The sequence below is a fragment of the Oncorhynchus masou genome, chromosome 20 (assembly GCF_036934945.1).
Source record: "Oncorhynchus masou masou isolate Uvic2021 chromosome 20, UVic_Omas_1.1, whole genome shotgun sequence".
In the NCBI taxonomy this organism is placed as follows: domain Eukaryota; kingdom Metazoa; phylum Chordata; class Actinopteri; order Salmoniformes; family Salmonidae; genus Oncorhynchus; species Oncorhynchus masou.
Window position 1 is genome coordinate 17,842,204 of NC_088231.1, and position 25,126 is coordinate 17,867,329.

Sequence of the window (25,126 nt, forward strand, 5' to 3'; positions counted from 1 at the left end):
TATCAGTCAATGTCCTTTTATTTACATCATTGGCTGAGTATATTATGAGAATTTGGTGAACTGATCCATGCATATAGTACAGTTTGAATTTCCAACAGATCAGAACCTTCATTATGGCAGATGGCACAATAATGCAACTGTGTACTGCGAAACGTTACAAAACTACTGAGGAAGCGATCTAGTAATTCAACATAAAGCATGAACAGATATGATCATTTATGTACTGTAAACAGCCTTGTATTCCCACAAGGTTCAAATGTTTATCCATATATTGATCTTGAATTATAGAAACAAACGAAAACCATACATTTTTCCACTCCAATTAATACATAAGTCTGAATTTACATAAACGTATAAACCACACAGCTTAATATGAGCATGAAAGTGTTCTAGAATATGTACACACGACTACATTTACAATAATACACTGGGTGAGAGCCAGAAATCGTTGATACTGTCATCGCCAGTACAACCAACTTGCACTTAATAGAACAAAGCACATAGAGAGAAATCACGGTCAATCTTAAAATTCAGAATTCAGATAATAATGGCTTATTATGTGAACTTGCATACGGTTGTAGCAATAGTAACATACGAGTGCCTCAGCACTAGTTTTACAGAATTTGATTTGTCTAAATAAACGGAGCAGGGTTTGGATTTTTCATTCTCCCCATTATCATTACAGGTTGGTGTCTTCTCTTGTTGTCCCTTGGTCCTGCTCATTAGGGCACAGAACAGGAAATGTTTTAAAATGCTCTGCAATGGAAAATGTAAATAATTGTTTCTTATTGGACAAGCCCTCGTAGTCCCTCCCTGTTTCAGTCAGTTTTTCCCTGTTTGGTACCCAAATGAACACGACGCAGGTTAAAACAGTTATACAATCTAAATGATGGATAGCAAACAATCAGATATGGCTTCAGACTAAAATATGAAAGATGATGAAACATCGATGGAGGCCTTTGGGCGGTGTGATTGGCTGGGTGGCAGTGCTCACAGGGACGTTACCAGGGTTACCAGGGGCAAGCACAGGTCAATAGTGAGGAACCGGGTGATGGAGAGTTGGGTAGGGGTGGTGGGGGATCACATGGTGAACCCTCTTTCTCCCCTGTGATTTGGGGTAGTCTTCTTATTGGTGGAAGGGTTTGGTGCAGTCTAGTTATTGGTGGACAGGTTTGTTGCAGTCCTCTTGTTGGTGGACAGGTTTGGTGCGGTCTTCTTATTGGTGGACAGGCAGAGAGAAATGCCCCTTCTTCCCAGAGGTGCTCTTGGACCCTCTATGGGGGTCCAATCAGAGTCTGCTCCTCCCTGGGCTCTATCTTCTCTCCACTTCTCTCTTTCTCTCTCCATCTCTGTCTCTCTCTGCTGTGTGTATTAATGTCTTCTCAGAGTCTGCTCCTCCCTGGGCTCTATCTTCTCTCTTTCTCTCTCCATCTCTGTCTCTCTCTGCTGTGTATTAATGTCTTCTCAGATTGTGCTCCTCCCTGGGCTCTATCTTCTCTCTTTCTCTCTCCATCTCTGTCTCTCTCTGCTGTGTATTAATGTCTTCTCAGAGTCTGCTCCTCCCTGGGCTCTATCTTCTCTCTTTCTCTCTCCATCTCTGTCTCTCTCTGCTGTGTGTATTAATGTCTTCTCAGAGTCTGCTCCTCCCTGGGCTCTATCTTCTCTCTTTCTCTCTCCATCTCTGTCTCTCTCTGCTGTGTGTATTAATGTCTTCTCAGATTGTGCTCCTCGGTGCAGGAACCTTTTCTCAAGGTGATGTCATCCACGGCCATCTCTCCGCTCCGGCCACGCCCGCGCTCGCCCTTCAGAATCACCTGGGAACAACAACACAGCACAATAAATAAGTTATTTCGCTTATATAGCACTTTCGATTACAAAATGTAATCTCAAAGCAAAAACAAAACAAAAAAACAGGTACAACTAATTATCAAAATGGAATGTGAATGGTGTCTAGTCAGCTTCAGACAGGGGTAGTATGGAAAGGCAGTCTGCTATGACTTGAGAGGAGGGGGGCATCGATGGTTAGCCAGGGAGAAAGGCAGTCTGCTATGACTTGAGAGGAGGGGGGCATCGATGGTTAGCCAGGGAGAAAGGCAGTCTGCTATGACTTGAGAGGAGGGGGCATCGATGGTTAGCCAGGGAGAAAGGCAGTCTGCTATGACTTGAGAGGAGGGGGGCATCGATGGTTAGCCAGGGAGAAAGGCAGTCTCTGGTATGACTTGAGAGGAGGGGGCATCAATGGTTAGCCAGGGAGAAAGGCAGTCTGCTATGACTTGAGAGGAGGGGGCATCGATGGTTAGCAAGGGAGAAAGGCAGTCTCTGGTATGACTTGAGAGGAGGGGGTATCAATGGTTAGCCAGGGAGAAAGGCAGTCTGCTATGACTTGAGAGGAGGGGGTCATCGATGGTTAGCCAGGGAGAAAGGCAGTCTGCTATGACTTGAAGAGGAGGGGGGCATCGATGGTTAGCCAGGGAGAAAGGCAGTCTGCTATGACTTGAGAGGAGGGGGCATCAATGGTTAGCCAGGGAGAAAGGCAGTCTCTGGTATGACTTCGCCATCTCCGACAATTATAGAACCTCCATAGCGTAGTAGTTGAACATCAATTGAGGACAACCATGATTCAAACACACACACCAATAACCAATGTGTCAGTCGTTGCTAAAGGTCAGTCACAGATGGCAAAGACAAGTCAAGTGTGGTGTCAGACATAATACTGTATACTGTTTTATACTTTAGGAACAGCTACTCTTTCTATAGCATAGACTGACCAAGTGAAAGCTATGATCTCTTATTTTTGTTACATGTTAAATCCGCCTCAATCGTCAATGTAGATTAAGGGGAGGAAGGATTTTCAAGCCTTGAGACAATTGAGACATGGATTGTGGTATGTGTGCCATTCAGAGGGTGAATGGGCAAGATAAAATATTTGAGTGCCTTTGTACGGGGCACACCGGTTTGAGTGTGTCAAGAACTGCAATGCTGCTGTTTTTTTTAATCTCAACAGTTTCCCGTGTGTTTCAAGAATGGTCCACCACCTAAAGGACATTCAGCCAACTTGACACAACTGTGGGAAGCATTGGAGTCAACACGTATCAGCATCCCTGTGGAACACTTTCGGCACCTTGTAGAGTCCAAGAATTGTGGCTGATCTGAGGGAATAAAGGGGTGCAACCTAATATCAGGTGTTCTGTATATATACTACTGTATACGGCTTTACACTCTCTCTATACTACTGTCACCTGTTTTACTCTCTTTACACTACTGTATACTTCTTTACACTCTTTATATACTTCTTTATACTGCTTTACACTCTCTCTATAATACGGTATACAGCTTTACACTCTATTATTATTACATTTTTTATTACTTTACCCCCTTTTTCTACACAATTTCGTGATATCCAATTTATAGTTACAATCTCGTCTCAGGAGAGAAGGTCGAGAGCCATGCGTCCTCCGAAACACGACCCTGCCAAGCTGCACTGCTTCTTGACACACTACTCGCTTAACCAGGAAGCCAGCCGCACCAATGTGCCCGGCCCACCACAAGGAGTCGCTAGAGCACGATGAGACAAGGAAATTCTGGCTGGCCAAACTCTCCCCTAACCCAGACAATCAAGAGTGTGTGCAAAGCTGTCATCAAGGCAAAGGGTGGCTACTTTGAAGAATCTCAAATATAAAATCTAACACTTTTTTGGTTACATGATTCCATGTGTGTTATTTCATAGTTTTGATGTCTTCACTATTATTCTACAATGTAGAAAATACTAAAAATAAAGAAAAACCCTAGAATGAGTAGGTGTGTCCAAACCTTTGACCGGTACTGTATATATACACTACCATTCAAAAGTTTGGGGTCACTTAGAAATGTCCTTGTTTTTGAAATAAAAGCACATTTTTGTCCATTAAAATAGCATCAAATTGAACAGAAATACAGTGTAGACATTGTTAATGTTATAAATTACTATTGTAAATGGAAACAGCTGATTTTTTTTATGGAATATCTACAAAGGTGTACAGAGGCCCATTATCAGCAACCCTCACTCCTGTGTTCCAATGGCACATTGTGTTAGCTAATACAAGTTTATCATTTTAAAAGGCTAATTGATCATTAGAAACCCCTTTGGCAATTATGTTAGCACAGCTGAAAACTGTTGTTCTGATTAAAAATGCAGTAAAACTGGCCTTCTTTAGACTAGTTGAGTATCTGGAGCATCAGCATTTGTGGGTTTGATCACAGGCTCAAAATAACCAGAAACAAAGACCTTTCTTCTGAAACTTGTTAGTTTTTTCTTGTTCTGAGAAATTAAGGCTATTCCATGCGAGAAATCGTCAAGAAACTGAAGATCTGGTACAACGTTGTGTACTACTCCCTTCACAGAACAGCGCAAACTGGCACTAACCAGAATAGAAAGAGGAGTGGGAGGCCCCGGTGCACAACTAAGCAAGAGGCAAGTACAAGGGAGTGTTTAGCTTGAGAAACAGACGCCTCACAAGTCCTCAACTGGTAGCTTCATTAAATAATACCCACAAAATACCAGTCTCAACGTCAACAGTGAAGAGTTAACTCCATGATGCTAGCCTTCTAGGCAAAGTTGCAAAGAAAAAGCCACATCTCAGACTGGCCAATAAAAATAAAAGATTAAGATGGGCAAAAGAACACAGACACTGGACAGAGGAAGATTGGAAAAAAAGTGTTATGGAAAGACGAATCTAAGTTTTTTGTTCGGATCACAAAGAAGAACATTTGTGAATGAAAAGTGAATGAAAAGATGCTGGAGGAGCATGGTGTTAAGCTGTCAAGCATGGTGGAGGCAATGTGATGGTCTGGGGGTGCTTTGGTGGTGGTAAATGTGGGAGATTTATACAGAGTAAATGGGATGTTGAAGAAGGTAGGCTATCACTCCATATTGCAATGCCATGCCATACCCTGTGGACGGCACTTAACAACTACAAAGCCAAAAGTCTGCAAGAATGTAATTGCTGCAAATGGAGGATTCTTTGACAAAAGCAAAGTTTGAAGGACATAATTATTGTTTCAATTAAAAATCATTATTTATAACCTTGTCAAAGTCTTAACTATATTTCATATTCATTTTGCAACTAATTTCACATGTGTTTTCATGGAAAACAATGACATTTCTAAGTGACCCCAAAATTTTGTATTTATAAACTCAGCAAAAAAAGAAACATCCTCTCACTGTCAATTGCATTTATTTTCAGCTAACTTAACATGTGTAAATATTTGTATGAACATAACAAGATCAACAACAGACATAAACTGAACAAGTTCCACAGACATGTGACTAACAGAAATTGAATAATTTGTCCCTGAACAAAAGGGGGAGGGTCAAAATCAAAAGTAACAGTCAGTATCTGGTGTGGCCACCAGCTGTATTAAGTACTGCAGTGCATCTCCTCCTCGTGGACTGCAGAAGATTTGCCAGTTCTTGCTGTGAGATGTTATCCCACTCTTCTAACAAAGCACTTGCAATTTCCCTGACCTTTCTGGGTGGAATGGCCCTAGCCCTCACCCTCTGATCCAACAGGTCCCAGACGTGCTCAATGGGATTGAGATCCGGGCTCTTCTCTGGCCATGGCAGAACACTGACATTCCTGTCTTGCAGGAAATAAACAAACAAAACGAGCAGTATGGCTGGTGGCATTGTCATGCTGGAGGGTCATGTCAGGATGAGCCTGCAGGAAGGGTACCACATGATGGAGGAGGATGTCTTCCCTGTAATGCACAGCATTGAGATTGCCTGCAATGACAACAAGCTCAGTCCAATGATGCTATGACACAACAGCCCAGACCATGACGACCCTCCACCTCCAAATCAATCCCATTCAGTACAGGCCTCGGTGTAACGCTCATTCCTTTGACGATAACCGCGAATCCGACCATCACCCCTGGTGAGACAAAACCGCGACTCGTCAGTGAAGAGCACTTTTTGCCAGTCCTGTCTGGTCCAGCGACGCTGGGTTTGTGCCCAAAGGCAACGTTGTTGCCGGTGATGTCTGGTGAGGACCTGCCTTACAACAGGCCTACAAGCCCTCAGTCCAGCCTCTCTCAGCCTATTGCGGACAGTCTGAGCACTGATGGAGGGATTGTGCGTTCCTGGTGTAACTTGGGCAGTTGTTGTTGCCATCCTGTACCTGTCCCGCAGGTGTGATTTTTGGATGTACCGACCCTGTGCAGGTGTTGTTACACGTGGTCTGCCACTGCGAGGATGATCAACTGTCCGTCCTGTCTCTCTGTAGTGCTGTCTTAAGCATCTCACAGCACGGTCATTGCTTGCCCTGGCCATATCTGCATCCTCATGCCTCCCTGCAGCATGCCTAATGCACATTCATGCAGATGAGCAGGGACCCCGGGGATCTTTCTTTTGGTGTTTTTCAGAGTAAGTAGAAAGGTTTCTTTAGTGTCCTAAGTTTTCGTAACTGTAACCTTAATTGCCTACCATCTGTAAGCTGTTAGTGTCTAAACGACCGTTCCACAGGTGCATGTTTATTAATTGTCTATGGTTCATTGAGCAAGCCTTGGGAAACAGTTTTTAAACCCTAAAGCCAAATCAAGAGGAATTAGGGAAATGAATAACTGTGTGTGTGTGTGTGTGTGTGTGTGTGTGTGTGCACGCTACATTGACAGAGAATAATGACGATCTGTGAAGTTAATTGGATTTTTATGAATTATCTTTGAAAGACAGGGTCCTGAAAAAGGGAAGTTGTTTTTGCTGAAAAAATTTCAGTCTATCGATGTGCAAAACTGATAGAGACATACCCCAAGCGGCTTACAGCTGTAATCGCAGCAAAAGGTGGCGCTACAAAGTATTAACTTAAGGGGCTGAATCATTTTGCACGCCCAATTTTTCAGTTTTTGATTTGTTAAAAAAGTTTGAAATATCCAATCAATGTCGTTCCACTTCATGATTGTGTCCCACTTGTTGTTGATTCTTCACAAAAAAATACAGTTTTATATCTTTATGTTTGAAGCCTGAAATGTGGCAAAAGATCGCAAAGTTCAAGGGGGCCGAATACTTTCGCAAGGCACTATATATATATATATATATACATACACACTACTGTATACTCACACTCTCAAGTCCCGTGCCCCACAGCGTGATCTGGGTATGTCTCCAGCCGCTACCCCCCGTCCTTCCCCACACGGCCGGGCTGTACTGCTTCCCTTTCTTCACAAACACCTGGAGCATCCCCACATGGTGACCTGCCAGCTTGTGGCGGAACGACAGACACAGGTTACCGTCGTTCCAGGGAGGTGTCAACGGGAGGACCAGGCGCGCCCCTCGCCCGCTCTTCTTGTCGCTCACCTCAGGGATGGTGAGGTATTTTCCACCTGTGGAGAGGAAAGAGGAAGAGAAAGTGATATCACAATCAGGGTAGCGTTCAATAGGAGAAAACGTTTGGAAATGAAGGAGATGCTAGAATACTGGTTTTAGTTTTCAGATGGATGTGTCTCAATCAGATGGCTTCATCTTTTTGTTATCGGCAGCTCCATTTTACAGAATATTGTCCTCATTGAAATTTGTGCCGAAAACCCCCAAAATGTCCTCCTGGGACTATAAAGTTATACTACTAAATAGAGTCAGACTAGGCTGAATTAAATTTACTCTTGACATATGATTGAGTGGAACCATTGCAAAAAAACAAACACACATCTTGTTTTCTCTGAACCAACTGTCCGCCTGTAATCAAGTGTTTTGTTTTGAAAACTGTTGAATAATGCAGTCTCTTCAAAAGGCATTTGTTTCTCAATGAATAATAACCACAGCTAGTTCTACCAAGGATCAGACCTTCCTGTGTAAAACCAGCAACACACTTTTAGAGCCAATGTTCTAATATGAAAAGAAAACCTCTGTGCTTATCATTAAAATGTTAGTATCTGAACGCAAAAGTGAGGTTAAAGGATATCTTATCTTATGTATCTTATTTTTGCCTTCCCTGAGGAAATATTGCTTTATCTGAACCGTTTGTAACAATGTCCAGAATAATCCGCTTTGCATTAATCTGGCTAGCAAAAAGAAAAGTCTAAAAAAGTGAACTCTGGTTCTTACCAGATGGGTCCGGTGTTGTCTCCCAGTGCAGGTCGCCATCCTTGTCCCGGATCCAACCGCAAAGCCCGTTATCAAAGGAGCAGCTCAGGTAGCCAGCCTCTGAAGAGGAATTTAAACAACAATGTTTCACATATTTCAAGTACCTTTACCCCACAAAGGCTCTCCTTGCGTGAACGTAGCTCACACAAAGGCTCTCCTTGCATGAACGTTGCTCACACAAAGGCTCTCCTTGCGTGAACGTAACTCACATAAAGGCTCTCCTTGCGTGAACGTTGCTCACACAAAGGCTCTCCTTGCGTAAACGTAGCTCACACAAAGGCTCTCCTTGCGTGAACGTAGCTCACACAAAGGCTCTCCTTGCGTGAACGTAGCTCACACAAAGGCTCTCCTTGCGTGAACGTAGCTCACACAAAGGCTCTCCTTGCGTGAACGTAGCTCACACAAAGGCTCTCCTTGCGTAAACGTAGCTCACACAAAGGCTCTCCTTGCGTAAACGTAGCTCACACAAAGGCTCTCCTTGCGTGAACGTAGCTCACACAAAGGCTCTCCTTGCGTGAACGTAGCTCACACAAAGGCTCTCCTTGCGTGAACGTAGCTCACACAAAGGCTCTCCTTGCGTGAACGTAGCTCACACAAAGGCTCTCCTTGCGTGAACGTAGCTCACACAAAGGCTCTCCTTGCGTGAACGTAGCTCACACAAAGGCTCTCCTTGCGTGAACGTAGCTCAAATCACTCCTGCTGTGTGCCTTTGATTCCAACGGATGCAGCATCATTTCCATTCTCTCTTATGTACATGAAAGAACATACAGAAGATGTGAAAGGTGGTGAACGCACAAGTTATTACAGAACAATAAATATTGATTCTCTAGAGTGGTGGACTGAGAGCGCGGTGATGGATGAAATGGGAACGAACTGATCTGAATTGCCTGCGAAGTAAGCCTTCATTTTACAAAATAAATCTGATGATAACTGTGTGTGGATGTTTGTGTGCGCGTGTATGTGTATGCTTGTGTGTTTATGTGATTGCATCTGTGTGTTCTGTATGTGTATGTGTGTGTGTGTGCATGTTCATCGAAGTGTGTCAGCCACCATATCATTTAATTTAGCCACTCCGCATAAACCCTCAACAAATACATTGTGGTCATGACAGTGAGTAATCGGATACGAATGATCATTTCGATTTTGATTTATTTGTTTTGGACATAAGCCATAATAATTAATGCGTCGCAAGTACAAATTGTGTCTTGAGATGAAACTAGCATTCGTCATTTTGACCCTGAACATAGGGTCGTGAAAAGCACATAGCAGGATCATTCTCTGAGCCAATGAAAGCACTGTTTCACTCCATACCGCTGATCCGATCATGTACGGCGTGCCAAAATAAACCCATAGTGGAATCATTAGGCAATTTAATTAGTGTTTTATTGACATCAATAAATCACATAAGCAAGCCCCAGATGTGATGGATAACGTTCTCAAGTACAAAGAGTACACTGCTCTTCCTTATTCAAGTGTGTGTGTGTGTGTGTGTGTGTGTGTGTGTGTGTGTGTGTGTGTGTGTGTGTGTGTGTTTGTCTAACTGCCGCATCGGTACCTGTGGAGGCTGCTGAGGGGACGACGGCTCATAATAATGGCTGGAACCATGTGTTTGATGTTGTTGCTACCCTTCCACTCATTCCCACTCCAGCCATTACCACGTGCCCTTCCACTCATTCCCACTCCAGCCATTACCACGTGCCCTTCCACTCATTCCCACTCCAGCCATTACCACGTGCCCTTCCACTCATTCCCACTCCAGCCATTACCACGTGCCCTTCCACTCATTCCCACTCCAGCCATTACCACGTGCCCTTCCACTCATTCCCACTCCAGCCATTACCACGTGCCCTTCCACTCATTCCCACTCCAGCCATTACCACGTGCCCTTCCACTCATTCCCACTCCAGCCATTACCACGTGCCCTTCCACTGATTCCCACTCCAGCCATTACCACGTGCCCTTCCACTCATTCCCACTCCAGCCATTACCACGTGCCCTTCCACTCATTCCCACTCCAGCCATTACCACGTGCCCTTCCACTCATTCCCACTCCAACCATTACCACGTGCCCTTCCACTCATTCCCACTCCAGCCATTACCACGTGCCCTTCCACTCATTCCCACTCCAACCATTACCACGTGCCCTTCCACTCATTCCCACTCCAGCCATTACCACGTGCCCTTCCACTCATTCCCACTCCAGCCATTACCACGTGCCCTTCCACTCATTCCCACTCCAACCATTACCACGTGCCCTTCCACTCATTCCCACTCCAGCCATTACCACGTGCCCTTCCACTCATTCCCACTCCAGCCATTACCACGTGCCCTTCCACTCATTCCCACTCCAGCCATTACCACGTGCCCTTCCACTCATTCCCACTCCAACCATTACCACGTGCCCTTCCACTCATTCCCACTCCAGCCATTACCACGTGCCCTTCCACTCATTCCCACTCCAGCCATTACCACGTGCCCTTCCACTCATTCCCACTCCAGCCATTACCACGTGCCCTTCCACTCATTCCCACTCCAGCCATTACCACGTGCCCTTCCACTCATTCCCACTCCAACCATTACCACGTGCCCTTCCACTCATTCCCACTCCAGCCATTACCATGTGCCCGTCCTCCCCGATTAAGGTGCCACCAACCTCCTGTGGTCGTTACATTAAACCTTCAACTCAACCAATCAGTCAATCATGAAGCAATGCATTCTGGGTAGGTGTCATATAAACAAGCAGGATGAATTTAATCTGTGACTTTCCCGTGACAGTGCATCAAAAACACACCAAGTCACTACCATATCTTTCCCTCCGCAGCTTTTTGCCAAAGCGTTGCAGAACCCAAATTAATCTGGGCTGGCGAACGTAACTCGTTCATCATCATTTGAGTTACGTCCCCTGTAGGAAGTGTTAGGAATCGTGGAGATGGTTAGTGTTTGACAAATGTTTCTGTTTACCTGCGTCATCCTTCGCTTCGTCGGCCGTGTTGCCCAGCTCAATGTCAAAGTCGACCCCCAAGACGGTGTTGTGATCATGGTTACGTGGAACTAGGGGAGCAAAGAGAAAAGGCCAAATCAAGATGTATTAGGGAAATTAATATGTGTGTGTGTGTATGTGTGTGTGTGTGTGTGTGTGTGTGTGTGTGTGTGTGTGTGTGCGCTACATTGACAGAGAATAAAAAATACCCATTTTGTTGACAATGATAGACAGTAGGGAGAAGAGCAATATCCTCTGGGATATTTGGCTGTTAATCAAATTCACACATAGTTGAATAAGTTCTCAGACAGGTTTGACCAACGCTATATAAGAGCATGAAAATCAATTTCAACCCTCCATGATACGATATCATTTGGATAGAGACAAAATACATGGCACCTGAATTAGAACAAAAATATATTCAAACACTGCAGTACACTGTACTACAAACGGGTTCACATATTAGGTCCATTCTGCCTACTGTACCCAACTCTGCTAATTCATACCCTATGATTGGTAGCCACAGAGCAAGGGGTGTGGTGGAGGTGTGTGTGTGGGGGGAGGGGTCTTCAGCTGTTTCTGATGCAATGGCCGTGTAAACGCTGTGACGTGCGCACGCACACACTACCCTGGGGCCCCTCTCTCGTGGCACAGTGACACAGCCACTACTGAAATAACCCTCCGTCTCTACTGATATAACTGTGGTCATACTGCCTAATATACTGAAATGCCAAGCCGCCCCAAAGCCTGAAAGGTCACAGGTCAAATGGAAACATGGGAAACATGTACAGTACTTCTTGTCTAGCTCAACGTCACTCAAAGGTCTATTGACCAGGTTTAACTTGTCAAACATGATGTTTAGATTAAGTGGCCTATGGAAAATGATATTTTGACAATGACAAAATCTGGCGATAACACGCATGTTATCATCAAAGACATTTAGGATGATAAAACATAACTGCCAACACCTCAATCAGGGTATGATACACGGATACTGTTCCACAGGCGCGACACTTGACCTCTGAATACTAACCCCTGGCTCTCCCACCCCACCTTGTGTCCTAGCAGTCTACTTCATTTACCGCAGTGTTAGCCGCTAGCTTGGGCCACTTCTGACCTAAAATTGTTGTAGCCAGCCAGCCAGCCAGCCAGCCAGCCAGCCTGTTGCCTGCCTGCCTGCCTGCCTGCCTGCCTGCCTGCCTGCCTGCCTGTCTGCCTGTCTGTCTGTCTGCCTGTGGAATCAGGAAGCAGAGGGCTGTGCACATATTCCCTGGCAAGACACCAGGCTCTCCAGCAATGCCAGGCATCCAGGCCATAGACGTATCCAGGCCAAGGAGGGGGGGGGGGGGGTCCTCCCTAGGAGCTACATTAGCTGAGTGTGCTACTGTACACTCTAAGAAAAAAAGGTGCAGTCCAGAACTAAGAAGGGTTCTTCTGCTGTCCCCATAGGAGAACCCTTCGAAGAACCCCTTTTGGTTCCAGGTAGAACCCTTTTGGGTTTCATTTAGAACCCTTCTGCATGGAACCCAAAAGAGTTCTACCTGGAACCAAAAAGGGTTTCATGCGCACAAAAATCTTATTTCTCTCAAAAGCTGTGCACAAATTTCTCCAAGACAATCCATCCACCTGACAGGTGTGGCATATCAAGAAGCTGATTAAACAGCCGGATCATTACAAAGGTGCACCTTGTGCTGGGGACAATAAAAGGCCACTCTTAAATGTTCAGTTTTGTCACACAACACAATGCCGCAGATGTCTCAAGTTTTGAGGGAGCATGCAATTGTCATGCTGACTTCAGGAATATCCACCAGAGCTGTTGCCAGAGAATTGAATGTTCATTTCTCTACCATAAGCCATCTCCAACGTTGTTTTGGAGAATTTGGCAGGACATCCAACCTGCCTCACAACCGCAGACCACGTGTAACCGCGCCAGCCAAGGACCTCCACATCCGGCGTCTTCACCTGCAGGATCATCTGAGACCAGCTATCCAGACAGCTGATGAAACTGAGGAGTATTTGTCTGTAATAAAGCCCTTTTGTGGAGGAAAACATTCTGATTGGCTGGGCCTGGCTCACGAGTGGGTGGGCCTATGCCCTCCTAGGCCCACCCATGGCTGCACCCCTGCCCAGTCATGTGAAATCCATAGAATAGGACCTAATGAATGTATTTCAATTGACTGCTTTCCTTATACAGTATGTTTGTAACTCAGTCAAATAGTTGAAATTGTTGCATGCTGCGTTGATATATTTTTTCAGTATACAACTTGAACCCAGGTCTGCCCTACTAAAGTCCATGGCAGTTGGACACTATACTGTACCGTGCCACTTTACACTGCGAGAAACAAAGGGCTAAGTATTTCTTCAGGGAATCAATCTCCCTCGGCCAGCAGCTGCACTCCCACGCTTAATAAACCTGATTTACTCCACTGTGTTAGCCGTCCTTGTCGCTCGCGCTCCTCTTGACCCTGTCTTGTTTAATTCTGTGGCAAATATTTGGGCAGTCGACGGGGCTAAAAGCTCAAGAGGGGATTTTCACATACGCTGCTAACCAAGCCAAGCCCAGGCTTTTTCGATGCACAAGTTTATTTTTTTTCAATGTGTCTTAAAGGGGTCATTTTCTGGATTTGTACCCAATTCATAATTGTTTTCTTACCTCCAGAGAAGTGAAGTGTTTGTATTGGAATTTAAATCCAAGCTTTATGGAAAGCCGTGTGAAGTAACCAATGGGATATAGTATGGATGTGTGACAAACACATTTGGGAAAACACTTCTCTTCCAAATTCGTACTTATATTGCAACAATATCACTCCAGAATATCTATGTTTACTCTCTTGAGGTAATAAATAAATTAAGATTGGGATAAAAATCTGGAAAACGATCCCTTTAAAGAGGAATTTGATTAGCCGATGGTGGCACATTTCTGAAATGTTTGTGTGGGTAAGAAGACAGAGTTTTCCTGGGGTACGTCTTTGCTGCGACCACTTCAAGGAATGAATGGAAGGGAAGACGCATCTTCAAAAGGATCCCAACAGGACCAAGAAAGTGGTTAGCGTTCAATCCCTCTTCCTTAATGACGGGCACACGTCATCAACTCCACCTTGACGGATCAGCACAGCCTCAACAAGACAATCACAGGGCAATCTACAGAGTCCCAATTATGAGCTAAAAGTACTAAAACTTTTCTTATACTTTACAAAACGTTTTACTTCATTTACTTTACTAAAAGTAAACAAAAGTGTACAAACAAGCTGATGCTTCCAAGTTCTGAACCACTTAAAAACATTATTTATTTATTTTTACCTTTACTTAACTAGGCAAGTCACAATGGCGGCCTACCCCGGCCAAACCCGACGACGCTGGGCCAATTGTGCACTGCCCTATGGGACTCCCAATCACGGCCTGTTGTGATAAAGCCTGGAATCGAACCAGCGTCTGTCGTGGTACCTCTAGCACGGAGATGCAGTGCCTTAGACTGCTGACCACTCGAGAGCCCAAGTCTAATTCAAGCTTCTGCAAAGGACAACAGAAATCTGACAACAGTGTCATCCTTATGCTTTGACGTTCATTCTTGTCCTCTTGAATCACAAATCCAATGAAAATATTCTGTTGATATGGCCGGGCATCGTCCTTTCCTCTCCCTCTCATCTCATTCAAGCAAGGCATTTCAAAGACCTTCTCCGAGGCAGCTGAGTACATGGACGTCTTCCTCCAAATAACGCAAACTGATGTGAATGTAATCGACCCGCTCGTTGTTTTCATTTTATAATTATGTGAGGCCATCTGGCTAGGTGGGTGGGAAACACAATCTAACTCACCTCCCAGCATGCACCATGGCTGCTGCACCGCCACCCTTTCATCCTCACAGCCTATTGATGTCAGAGGGCCTTGGCGATGACTTTTAATCAACAGCGTTCAAATGGGCACTGGGATTTCCAGGTGTTTTGTAATCCAGTATTATATTAGTCTGATTACAGATCTGTTTGTGCTGTCTACCCAGAACAATATAATGTCACACTGACCATTGGAGCTGGCAAGACAGATCTGGCAACAGGCTAGTGTGTTATAGTGCAGGCTAATTGTGTAAGGTCAAGTCTGGACCAATGAGAATAAAGGTGTGAGACTAGTACCAAGTCTGCATTTTTTTGCAACTAGGTGAATTATTGTCAATAACTGCATAGCAAGTGGTATTATCATATGGTGAGCCTGTGCTATGACCTTGAATGTTACCCCAAAAGCCAAGAGCCAGTATGGTTTCCATGAGCCGGTATGGTCCATCTTGAGTTCTCTACCAGCCCTTAGCTGTGTGATAATAATGTTTCTCTAGCCTCTATCACCCCCCTACTGGCCTAGATAGATAGTAGAATATACTGTGGCAAAAGACTGACAATCCCCCTCAGTTCAAAGGCATTCAGATGTTCTCCAGTTTCTGTTGAAAACAGGTTAAGATAATAATACACACTTGATTTACTCTGGACCGCTTCACAACTGATTTGTTGACAGAAAGACAAAGTGTTTTCATTCTGTCATTGGGAATGGTTGGATGGACATATTTCACAATCATGCCTGATATATTACGAACCAGATGAAAGAAATATGCATAAGCAAATGGTCACATCCAGTTGGCAGAAACTTGCCAAGCATCTTATCAAGATAAATTGACAGCATATGGGACTCACCACCTGGATTCGGTCTTATGTAACAAAATTTGAAATATTTTTTATTTTTTTACATTAGATAAAAGTAGAGACTCAGAACTAGACAATGGTATATCATACACTGCAGGAGGAACAATGGGAAAGTAATTCTGCTTTGAAAGTTGATCAACTTGTATACTCAATTTTGACAATATCGCCTTTAAATGTTTTGCTATCGAGTGAAGAGCTTTTCTTTGACTCCACCCATTCAGCATCGTTCACACCCTCTTAAGCTTAAGCCCCACCCATCTGGTTTCGCTGTCGGAGCTTGACTCTCCGGCCGATGAATATTATTTATCTTTTTAACCAAATCTGCTGAAAAGTAGCTGAGGTGGACATACAGAAGTTTATGGATGCCCCCCCCCACCCACACACACACACACACACACACACACACACACACACACACACACACACACACACACACACACACACACACACACACACACACACACACACACACACACACACACACACCCACACACACACCCACACCCACACCCACACACAATGCATAACAGTCAATGTAAACCTCAAGCAAGACAAAAACCAAACTTACTGTGGACGTCACCTCTCTGTTTGGTGACCTCCTTCTCGATGGTGTTGTCCACTGGGGTGACCGGCTCGGGCTGTTTTGGGGGAGGCGGGCGGCGTGTGGGCACGTAGGGTGGGGTCCTGCGGGTGGGGGGCGGTGGAGAGGTGATGGCGGGACGCCGTGGGGGCACATAGGGCTTACGGGTGACTACAGCGGGTCTCCTGGTGTGTATGATTGGTGGTCTCGTGGGGACCACTGGCTTACGAGGGGCGGGGGGCATCGTCCTTGGAGGAGGTGGGGGAGGTGGTAGTGTGGTTGTAGAAGGTGCTCTAGTAGTAGTTGTGGTCATGGTCGTTGGTTTGGGAGTGGTTGTGGTTCTTTTGGGGGCGGTGGGGGCGACTCTCTTGGCGGTCATGGGTGGTCGGATCGTGGTGGTGGTCCTCTTGTGGTCCGAGTCAGGGATAATGTTGTGGTGGTTCGGGGGAACCTGGGGGATCGATGACCACCTTGGGAATGGCTGGAAGGAAAAGAACATAAAACAACATGAAAATGTTTTTAAATGTTTTGCAAATGGAAACAAATGTGCAGGTCTAATTGGAGGTGTCCAGATAGTCCCTCCCTGTTTCAGTGTATTTACTTCTTCAGTTTGGTGCTTAATGAACACGACCCTGACTTCTTTGGTGTTAATGAGGCATAAAAAGTGATGACTGCAGTGACCAACTGACCGTTGGAAAGAAAGGCCAGCTCTTTCATCTGCAATGACTTTACCTGCGTAAACAAGCAACCACCTTTATCTTTGTATCCATAAAGCATATTCCCCCTCATTGAGGGACTTTACATGTTTTATCTTTGAAACCAAATCACCCCCTTATATCAAGACTAATTGTCTAACATTCATGTCCACTTTATCCCTTGATGGAGCAGTCATAGTTCTCAGCCCTGAGCTAGCCAGCCAGCCAGCCAGCCAGCCAGACAGCCAGCTAGCTGGTATTCATGTGTGGAGTGATACCAACCACACCTAGAAAAATCCCTGCACTCAGGATCACCCCCAAAGCCTCTGATGTCATGAAGGAGAGACGCGAGACCCATCTATTGTTTGTCCTCGCATTCCACAGGTCGGAGGGCAGAATAGAAAAGGAATTTAGGGACGACTTGAGGAAAAAGGGCTCCATGATTGAGGACTGAAGGGGGGTGAGGGTAGGGGTGTGGGGCTTCTCAAAGAGAGTCTCGGCTCAAGCTTTCTCGGGTTACGGAGGGGCTTTGATACAGCATGTGACACACAAATAGGATATCGCAAATCAACTCCCTCCCCCTTGAGCCACTTCTGTATCACACCGGTAGGGCGACAGATTGTTTCAAATACCAGTGTCGGGATTCTGTTAGTGGTCTAGGCGGCGGAGGGGTTCTGTGTGCTGCTAGCTACACTGGCAGCATCCCAAACGGCACCCGTTTCCCTATAAAGTGCACTACTTTTGACCAGGGCGTATAGCATTCTGGTCAAAAATAGTTTACTATATAGGGAATAGGGTGCAATTTGAGATGCCGACACTGACTGGCGTACAGCGGTTCAGTCAAAATATTCAACTACTGGGGATGTATCATGATAATAGATGACTTTTATTTTTGCCATTGAGCCGCTGTGCGAACAGCAACAACAAAGGCAAAAGAGACACACAGGCGTCTGAGTGGTCTATCACGTTAGAGGAAGGAGACACTAGCCGGAGGAAGAAGAAAAAGAAAGAGACATCTGACACCTGGAAAACATTTGACTGTCTTTAAAGATAAAGATGGCCGTACTAGACGATAAGGGGCGGGGTTATCTCACTCATGAGTGACAGCCATTACGAAGACAAGAATTTCAGCCCCTTGCTCTTAGGTTGCAGACTACTTTTCCTACCCCGTAATCTGGTCCACCCTCCAGCCTTCAAAAAACACCACCAAAGAAAATAAAAAAGGGGGCCCTGTCCCCTTAAAAAAGAGAGAGGGGCCGCGGGGCCATTCAGTGGCCTAGCTTACGTTTGCAGTCATGGCCCATCCCCCTGTAGCCGTCTTTGCACTTGCACTTGTAGGAACCAGGCGTGTTATAGCAGGTGGCGAAACTGCTGCATTGGTTTTGGCCTGAGGAGCACTCATCCACATCTGAAAGACAGGAGAACCACATAGCTGAGTAGGAGGGAGGGAGGGGAGAGGACAGAGACAGACATACAGACAGACAGACAGACAGACAGACAGACAGACAGACAGACAGACAGACAGACAGACAGACAGACAGACAGACAGACAGAAAGAGAGCTCTTGTACAGCACATAAACATAGTGAAAGACAGCAGAAGTACAGCATGCTAATTGGCCAAGGTTAATTTCCCCTTCACTCAGAGGGAGTTCAGCGTTTACGTCAACGTCTCCTTTTATTAGGGGAAGTGCTATTTATTAGAGTGAAGAGAGGGAATCAGTACACTGAATATTTTACGAAGAATGCTTGTTAGTTCATTAAAACCCTCAACCATTCAGATAATACGTTATGAGGAGTTTAGTGAACACTGCACAACTGACAGTGTTGAACTTTTGATTGTTGACACATCTCAAAGGCGTGAGAACAGAGGATGCGTCATTCCAATAGACTTACTGAATGATTCTCTGTTCAAGATTAAAGAGTGAATGTGATTTGTTCAGAGAAGATGCAGTAAATATTTAGAGATTTGACAGGATTTCTTAAGGTTATGCCGTTTTTCCTCTTTCTTTCTCTCTTTCTTTCTTTCTTTCTTTCTTTCTTTCTTTCTTTCTCTCTCTCTTTCTCTTTCTTTCTTTCTTTCTTTCTTTTTTTCTCTCTTTCTTTCTTTCTTTCTTTCTCTTTCTTTCTTTCTTTCTTTCTCTCTTTCTTTCTTTCTCTCTCTCTTTCTTTCTTTCTGCTCCCTCATTCTCTCTCCCCTCCTCTCTTTCTTCTTATCTCTCTCTTAAAATTACTAATGTAAAAACAACACCTGCGCTCCAGACGCAAAACATCTCAACAAGCCTGCCCGTTTTGACCTTTTGACCCTTAAACCCCAGGTAAGACGCGTGGAAGCCTGGATGACCTCATTACGTACCTACGCACTGGTACTTCCGTTGATGTATTGCAGGTCGAAGCCCTCGTGACACTTGCAGATGTAACTCCCGAATGTGTTGACGCACTTACGGAACCGGGGACACGTGGCCATGCCGGTCGCACACTCGTCCACGTCTGAAAGTAAGAACATTACAGATGAAACTACAGTTCATAGTTGAGTCTTTATTAATACTTAGAAGGAGAGGCATTAATGCTAAGAAGGAAGGGCTGTACAATATCATGGCTCTGATTCAACACATGTAACAAATACCAACGTTTAATCAGCTAGCCCACCTTCATCAGGGTTTCCATTCTTTATTAATAAACATATAGTTTCACCTATACCAAAGCCGTATATATCCATGTAAATCAATGGAAATACATGTCTCTTCATGTATGCTTAGGTTGGCTAGCAACACAACACAAATAGGTATTACATGAATACATATATAACTATAGCCTACAGGTTCATCTGCATCTTTCAAAATAACAGCATTTCCTCTCTTTCACAAGTCTTTTCTCTCCTTATTTCTTCTTTTCTCTCCTTTGGGTTTATTCAAACACGAACGAAAGCCGATTATGTATAAAATCCTATGATCAGAACAATACACACCACGGTGGTGAAGGTTTTAACAGCTTACTCCGTCAGGGTAGACTGAAACCACCTCTGTAGTTACATGGGCAGGAATACATTGAACGGACTACAGGCCTAGGTGAGTCTTTTTTCACATAAAACCCTGAGTTAATGTGCTGTAAAATGTTGCATGAGGGAAACAACTCTGACAGTTATGCCAACTTGAAACTTACCGAGTGTTATGGAGAGTCTAAGAGAAAGATGGATGCATTCTATAGGGTAGCCGACAACAGGACAAAATATGTACAAGATTTCCAATCAATCACGGCTTTTCTGTCCGAAAACCCATGAAAATAACTGCTTGTCTAGAAAGAACAGTGCTGTTTCATTCAATCACTTCATATTTAGTGCTTCTATTCAGTTCTGCATAGCTGTTTTTTTCTTTACCATCAAAACCCTTTGATTAATTGTGCATTTTTATGAGAGGGATAAATGAAATATGAAGCTGTCTAGTTTCTGGAACAATCCAAAAATCCCAGGAGTTAATCATTAATCAGCACTCATTAGTCCCAGGATGACTCGTTAATCATAGCGTATTGTCCTCAACATGTTTCTCGCCTCTCAATCTCCATCGCCTGTCAATAAAGGTCTAGTCCACGTCAAAAGACTACAGCATTTCAGATTTATTTACCCATTTTTTGAGTGATTTGACATGGACTTGCCATGGACCTCTTCACTTGCCAGAGGAACAACACAAAATAACAACAAGACTACTCGACTGGACCAGACATATTTGATTTAACTAGGCAAGTCAGTTAAGAACAAATTCTTATTTTCAATGATGGCCTAGGAACAGTGGGTTAACTGCCTGTTCAGGGGCAGAACGACAGATTTGTACCTTGTCAGCTCGGGGATTTGAACTTGATACCGTTCGGTTACTAGTCCAAAACTCTAACCACTAGGCTACGCTGCCGCCCCATATAACTCATCCAAATCATCCTACCCTGGAACAGCTATCAACTCTCTCTGGTATAAGAATATTTTGAAGATAAATTCACCATGCAGAGTTTGAGAGGACGATCTCACCCTGATTTGCTTTGGAGTTTGTGTTATTGAAGAATAACATAAATTGCTAACACTGGTAACCCTTTACCATAGTATTGATTTAAAGCAGACACCCTCTTCCATTAAAAAAAACCCTCCTCTTTCTGAAAAGGGGTCTCCTCAAATATTTCCAGAGCCATTGTAACACCTTTGGGCTAGAAACTCTCTCTCCTTCCACAACAATGATTGATGTGCCTCTGTTTTAAAGCCACACCCCCTCTGCCTCCCCTCTGTCTCGAAACTGCGACGAGAGTGCATCGCCTTAAGGCTCAGCCAAGCCAATCGACAGAGCTTGTATTTAAGCTGAGCCAATAGACAGAGCTTGTATTAAGATGTGACATGGATTAACTGCCTCAATTTGTCCACCTGAAATTTACTCATCTGAGCAGTGGCAATGTAAGAGAGAGAGAGAGAGAGAGAGAGAGAGATCCCTGGTCATTTTTCTCCCAGTGAACTTCAGTCAGTGCATTCACCTTCATTAAAAAGGCCATTATGCAGTCTCCGCGTAGTAAAAATGTAATTAGTAGCTCAGAGAGAGAGAGAGAGAGAGAGGAGGGAATCACCATTGAGGTTGTCAAGGACATTCAGAATGCCAACGGGCCAGCAGAAAGTGAAGAAGAATGTTTGAGAACAACAGGAAGGTTCTTCTCCCTGCTGCTGTCTTCCCCATTCAAGGGCTTATTTGATATTCTAACTTGTGTTTTCATTGCTTCCAAAGGTATTTTGTCGAGCTCTGTGGCAATCAAATTTCATTTGATCCTCTCTTCAGCAAATTCAAAGGCTGACAAGACTGAAAGAAACTCACCCATCTCACGTTTTCTATTACAAGAAAAGAAGTAACGCTTCTTCTGCCGTTGAATAATTGAATAAGGCTCACATCTTGATGTGTGTGTGTGTGGATGTGCGTGTGTGTGTGCGCTTATGTGAGTGCGTGCTGATATATTTAACACTAGAACAGAACATACCCACACAGGTTCTTCCATCCGAGCGCCAGCTGAAGCCCTGGCGACGGGCACTGACAGCGCACCTCTCCCTTCAGCACCTCACAGCCATACTGGCAGTTGGCCATACCACAGGTACGGGTATCTGGAGGGGATACAGCGGCAGGTTATAGCTAGCTCCCTCTCACACACGCACACACAGAAACACACACACAAACATTAAGGACATAAACACACATAAACACACACACACACACACAAACATTAAGGACACACACATAAACACACACACACACACACAAACATTAAGGACACACACATAAACACACACACACAAACATTAAGGGGACACACACATAAACACACATACACACACACACACACACACACACACACACACGACACACAAGCGGGTGCGTGGACACAGGAAGACTCACAGTGAGGATTAATTACAGCAATATACTCTGGATCACAACCTAGGTAGAGTGGAATATTGGCACTCACAAAATACCCACAATTCACTTCACTTTCAACCCTTTCTCACCCTCTCTTCTCTCACCCTCCTGTTTGTCCTGAACACACCACTCTGTAGTTCCATTCTCATTGGTCGTTCCAGGAGTTCAAGCTGCTCTCCAAAATAACATAAAATCATTTCTTTGTGTGGAGCCCCCCTCCCCACCACTTCTCTTCCCACAACATTTCCAAAAAGGACATGAAAGTTGCTACGTTTGTTGCTGCAGCAGGTACTCTGGAATAGACTGTAGGAGAAAGGAGGAGGAAGGAGAGGAGGGACACAGGCCAGGCTGATAAAACGTTAGAGTAGCCTGTTGATCAAAAGACGAGGAGGAGGAAGGAGAGGAGGGACACGAGGAGGAAGGCCAGGACTGATAAAATGTTAGAGTAGCCTGTTGATCAAAGACAGGCCAGGCTGAGGAGGAAGGAGAGGAGGGACACAGGCCAGGCTGATAAAACGTTAGAGTAGCCTGTTGATCAAAGACGAGGAGGAGGAAGGAGAGGAGGGACACAGGCCAGACTGATAAAATGTTAAGTAGCCTGTTGATCAAAGACGAGGAGGAGGAAGGAGAGGAGGGACACAGGCCAGGCTGATAAAATGTTAGAGTAGCCTGTTGATCAAAGACGAGGAGGAGGAAGGAGAGGAGGGACACAGGCCAGGCTGATAAAATGTTAGAGTAGCCTGTTGATCAAAGACGAGGAGGAGGAAGGATAAAATGAGGAGGGACACAGGCCAGATAAAATGTTAGAGTAGCCTGTTGATCAAAGACGAGGAGGAGGAAGGAGAGGAGGGACACAGGCCAGGCTGATAAAATGTTAGAGTAGCCTGTTGATCAAAGACGAGGAGGAGGAAGGAGAGGAGGGACACAGGCCAGGCTGATAAAACGTTAGAGTAACCTGTTGATCAAAGACGAGGAGGAGGAAGGAGAGGAGGGACACAGGCCAGGCTGATAAAATGTTAGAGTAGCCTGTTGATCAAAGACGAGGAGGAGGAAGGAGAGGAGGGACACAGGCCAGGCTGATAAAATGTTAGAGTAGCCTGTTGATCAAAGACGAGGAGGAGGAAGGAGGGACACAGGCCAGGCTGATAAAATGTTAGAGTAGCCTGTTGATCAAAGACGAGGAGGAGGAAGGAGAGGAGGGACACAGGCCAGGCTGATAAAATGTTAAGAGTAACCTGTTGATCAAAGACTGTTGAGGAGGAGGAAGGAGAGGAGGGACACAGGCCAGGCTGATAAAATGTTAGAGTAGCCTGTTGATGACACAGGCCAGGCTGATAAAATGTTAGAGTAACCTGTTGATCAAACGAGGAGGAGGAAGGAGAGGAGGGACACAGGCCAGGCTGATAAAATGTTATCAGTAACCTGTTGATCAAAGACGAGGAGGAGGAAGGAGAGGAGGGGACACAGGCCAGGCTGATAGCCTGTTGATCAAAGACGAGGAGGAGGAAGGAGAGGAGGGACACACAGGCCAGTAGCTGATAAAATGTTAGAGTAGCCTGTTGATTGAGGGACACAGGCCAGGCTGATAAAAAAGCCTGTTGATCAAAAGATGAGGAGGAGGAAGGAGAGGAGGGACACAGGCCAGGCTGATAAAATGTTAGAGTAGCCTGTTGATCAAAGACGAGGAGGAGGAAGGAGAGGAGGGACACAGGCCAGGCTGATAAAATGTTAGAGTAGCCTGTTGATCAAAGGCGAGGAGGAGGAAGAGGAAAAGAGAGGAAGATCAACAAATACTTGAGGTGTCCTCAAAAAATACATAACTGCCAACTGTGTGGACAAAACATTATGAACACCTGCTCTTTCCATGACCAGGTGAAAGCTATGATCCCTTATCGATGTCACTTGTTAAATCCACTTCAATCAGTGTAGATGATGGGGAGGGGAAAGGTTCAAGAAGTATCTTTAACGTTTTTATCAGTTTCCCGTGTATCAAGAATTGCCCGCCGCCCAAAAGCCATCCAGCCAACTTGACACTACTGTGGGAAGCATTAGAGTCCACATGGGCCAGCATCCTTGAGGAATCCTTTGGACACCTTGCAGAGTCCACATGGGCCAGCATCCTTGAGGAATCCTTTGGACACCTTGCAGAGTGCACATGGGCCAGCATCCTTGAGGAATCCTTTGGACACCTTGCAGAGTCCACATGGGCCAGCATCCTTGAGGAATCCTTTGGACACCTTGAAGAGTCCACATGGGCCAACATCACGAGAATCCTTTGGACACCTTGCAGAGTCCACATGGGCCAGCATCCTTGAGGAATCCCTTTGGACACCTTGCAGAGTGCACATGGAGCCAGCATCCCTTGAGGAATCCTTTGGACACCTTGCAGAGTCCACATGGGCCAGCATCCTTGAGGAATTCTTTGGACACCTTGCAGAGTCCACATGGGCCAGCATCCTTGAGGAACCCTTTGGACACCTTGCAAGTCCACATGGGCCAGCATCCTTGAGAGATCCTTTGGACACCTTGCAGAGTCCACATGGGCCAGCATCCTCGAGGAATCCTTTGGACACCTTGCAGAGTCCACATGGGCCAGCATCCTTGAGGAATCCTTTGGACACCTTGCAGAGTCCACATGGGCCAGCATCC

The 25,126-nt window shown here is 45.1% G+C and overlaps 1 pseudogene; it reads right to left on the minus strand.

The window, feature by feature from the left end:
• LOC135506567 (nephronectin-like) overlaps nt 1-25,126 on the minus strand; it is a 27,775-nt pseudogene continuing 2,649 nt past the window's right edge.